The sequence below is a fragment of the Nanorana parkeri genome, unplaced genomic scaffold, assembly GCF_000935625.1.
Source record: "Nanorana parkeri isolate BGI_ZX_2015 unplaced genomic scaffold, ASM93562v1 scaffold408, whole genome shotgun sequence".
Classification (NCBI taxonomy): domain Eukaryota; kingdom Metazoa; phylum Chordata; class Amphibia; order Anura; family Dicroglossidae; genus Nanorana; species Nanorana parkeri.
Window position 1 is genome coordinate 499622 of NW_017306676.1, and position 4252 is coordinate 503873.

Consider the following 4252-nt stretch of genomic DNA (forward strand, 5'->3'; position numbering starts at 1 on the left):
GCACACTTTACAGAGGGACTTCTGCCGCTTATCAATAAAGTGCTTGAAAACAGGTGCATCCTTTACCAGAATGGTGGACACTTTGTCAAGATGGGACATCATGTTGACCCTAAGCTGCTCTGAAAGATTTTGGCATCTCGCCTCAACACCTGCTCTCAATATCTTATGCATAATCAGGTGGACTTTGTGGAAACTAAAGAGAAAAAGGATAATACTACTAAAACATTACCAATATGGCAGGGTCAAAGGCGCATAACGTAATACTTCTACCTACAGATGCTGAAAAAGTCTCCGACCGTGTCAACTGGGACTTTAAGGAGGGAGTTAACACATAGGTTTGAGAAATACTGTGCATGCACAAATCCTCGTTTTATATATCAACCCATCCGCTAGGGTAAGGCCTGGTTCACACCTGTACGTTTTGTAGCGCGCTCAACGCTCTACGAACGCTCTACAAAACGCTCAAACATGAAAATCCCATTGTTTTCTATGGGTATGGTTCACACCTTGCCGTATTTCAGCCCGTCTGAACGCGCTACAAAACGGCCTACGCCTGAAAAGGTACATGAGCTTCTTTGCGGCGTTTTTGTCGCGTGTTTCCATTGGGATACAGCCAAGTAGCCCTCGGAAACGCACTTTATAGACACAAAATCACAGCGTACGCTGACAATCTTTTGTTTTTTATTTCTAATTTGACTCCTTGGCCATTTGATGACAGAATTACATGCCTTTGGCTCCTTGTCCTATTCAAGATCAATGTTAAAAGTCCAAAAGCCCTAAACGTTACATACCTGAATGAGAGCTTGTTCTTGTTCAAAACAGTTTCTAGTTCAAATGAGTCCAACATACTATCAAATACTTAAGATAAGCCCCCTGGAATAAAGCTACCTAAGTCTACTCACTAAATATCTTGGCATTCCTGAAATTAATCAGACCTGATCTGGAGAACTGGACCCCTGGCTCATTTTCCTGTTTCAGGAAGTGTAATGTTGTTAATGAGTATTTTATCCATTATTTTTTTTTTTATATCTGTTACGGGCACTGTCCATCTACATTGGGAAGGTATTTTTCTGTCAAACTCCATCCCTCCTCTCCAAATGTATTTGGTCTCATCAGCCTGCCAGACTCTGCCATTCCCCTTTCCTAAAACGGCAGGGGCCTTTGTCTTCCCGACATCTGGATGTATAATAGAGCTATCCATCTAAGCAGGGTGGGTGCAAATAGAACAAGCTGTCACTATCACACATACAGATTCTGTATACACCCCATTAGGAATTTGAAGGATTTTACAACTATTTTCTAACATCCATGCACATGCCCCAGTATGCTTTAGAAACCACTCAATATGCAGGTTTCGGTATCTGCCTCGACCACAGTTAATAGGTAAAGTATAGTCAAAAACAGTTTTGAGTGCAGAGAAAGTGCTAGCAAAAAAAACCACATTTCTCAAACATTTTCTAGTAACCTGAAGCCTACTTCAGTCTCTGGCCAGGAGTATGAGTGCTTAATGTTATTAGGGAATGCATGGTTTTTAATGACAGCTGCTATCTGATGGGATGATCAACAAATACACTAATTATGCATGACTATCAAAGACTATTGTACATCTTATGAGTTGTCATGCATTTTGCAGTAGATGTATGGACATCAGAAAACCCATTGTTTTCCACAGTATACAGTGCTGCATTTGGGTGTATTGGTCTGAAGTTGCCATTCAAGTCAGTTCTTTCACTAACACCTCAACCCATGTGTTCTGGTGGAAACAAGCCCTAAATCAGAGCCTGCATCTCGAATGGGCAAACGGTGTCTGTTAGGTCTCGTTCACACCTAGGCGTATTGCATATGCGCGACCTCCGCGCGGTAAAAAGTCACTCGACCGTCACGCGTTTCCGAAGGCTACTTGGCTGTATCCCAATGGAAACGCGCAAAATGGCCCAAAGTAGTACCTGTACCTTTTCAGGCGTGGGCCGTTTTGTAGTGCGTTAGGGACGGGCGGAAATACGCCAAGGTGGGAACGAGACCATTGAATAGAATGGGATTGATATTTTTGAGCGTTTTCGAGCGTAGAACGCGCGACAAAACGTTCAGGTGTGAACGAGGGCTAAGGCATCAGATCGGTCCCCTTGTGCCTCCTGTTTACCTTTAATGTTGTACAGTCAGTTAGGCCTCACAAGTTTTCCTTATGCTGGAGCTTAGTTTGAGCTAGATACGGCTTTTGATATAAATGTTACAATCTGGAAGACCATTTCTTCATGAAGGAAAAGTGTAATGTTGAAAAACCCTTCTGCACTAGAATGGTGGTAAATATACCAAGTGCAGTTTCAGATGTGGACCAATTTAATGTCACAGGCTCACCTTTAAGCCAGTCCCCACAGCATCTTATACATTACCTTTCGTTTGCTGCTCCACAACTCTGACCACTGCTTAAAGTGAGAAAAAGCAGCTTTGTATACACTGCAAGTCTATTCCAGTCCGCACCAAGGCCTGGTTCACACCTGGGCGTTTTACAGCGTGTTCCTACGCGCTGTAAAACGCTCAACATGTGAAAACCAATGATTGCCTATGGGCATGGTTCCCGCCTGGGCGTTTTACAGCGCGTAGGAACACTCTGCAAAATGCCCAAAGTAGTACAGGAGCTTCTTTGGGGCGTATTTGCCATGCGTATCCATTGGCATACAGCCAGGTAGCCCTAGGAAATGGTTTGTCGCGCGGTTTGTTTTACAGCAAATCGCGGTAAAAATGCGCATATTCGATACGCCTAGGTGTGAACCCAGCCTTACAGAGGGCCAAGGACATTCTTCTTGCCTCCATGTGATAGCACAGGTGCTTAAACAGCCAATTCCAAATCACTGTCATGAGGAAGGAACGTGAGTCACATGATTCAGTACAAACCCCTCCTCCCACACAGACAACATGCAAAGTCTTTGTATTCAAAAAAGTTTAATTTTTACATAATGGAACCCTAAAATGTACATAATCCACACTATAAAAATTAAACACACCAGCTATAAGAAGTTAAACACAAGAGTCCCAAAACAAAACATGTTGCTTTACAAAACGCACTAATCTTAACAGATACAAAATAGTTTGGCATTTCTTTACAAATGGTGGGAAATTGAGATTTGTAAACAAAGTAAAGATTGAATAGAATATGCAGTTTACCCCCAAGCTATTCTAAACCTGTGTGATCTTTCATCAAATGTGCCTGGATTAGCCCTATATGAATACTTATCCAACAACAGCCCTGAACTCTAGTCCCAGAGTTACTTCCAATGCTCAGTTGCAAGCTGGGATCTCCATGAAGGCGGGTCTACAGACTGGCTGCCTCTGCCTAGGCAACCAATTTGTTGGTAGCACTTACTGCACTTCAGTACAGATCCGCTATCAGATGTTGCAGGGCTAATTTAGAATGTAAACTTAATGTAAGTGCACCTTTTGAATAGGTTTATGAATGAGATGTGCACAGGATTTTTTTTTCTGATGCATCACAGCAGCAGTGCATAAAACAAATAGCGAGGTGTGAATCCAGCTTAGATCAAGAAGTATGCTGCAGGTGTATGTCTGAATACCTGTTCCATTTACTTGTCCTAGCCAGCATTTCAGTAACTAGTATCTTCAGAAAGATGCCAGCGATAACAAACCCACGGTTTTCTTTATTTTTGGGGGGATTTACAAATCTCTTTTCAGCGAATATTCAATTCCATCTTCACAAAATTGTATGTTATCAGGACACAATTAAAGCCCATAATTTACGCTGTTTATATATTGACAGCAAATAAGTTCTGAAATGAACATCTCAAAATATCTAAAAATGGTCAAAAGCAAAATTGAAATATCATCTGCAACAATGTTGTACATCAAAGTAAGTATACTGCCATGGTTAGATGGAGATGTATTACCCTCAGCTTGATCACTTTTCTAGCACCGAGATACTGGCTTTGGCACAAAAGGATACTTGCTCATAATGCCGGGCATACAATCCAGGTAACCTTTTGTGAGACAATCTTATTGATTTATGATAGATTACAATGAGTTGAGATATGAAGCAATAGTATTTATGCCGTCATTGCTACTCTGATCCCTTCATAAAGGGTGAAGAGTGCACAAGCAAGCAAAAACACAGTCCTTGCCCTGGTGGCAGTTTACTGCATTCAGACAATCAGTGGGTTAGGAAGAAGAGAAGGTTTTACCAAGATTAAAAGGGCAACGCAAGTGCACGTGTACAACTATGTTGTATAAAACATGGCAACTG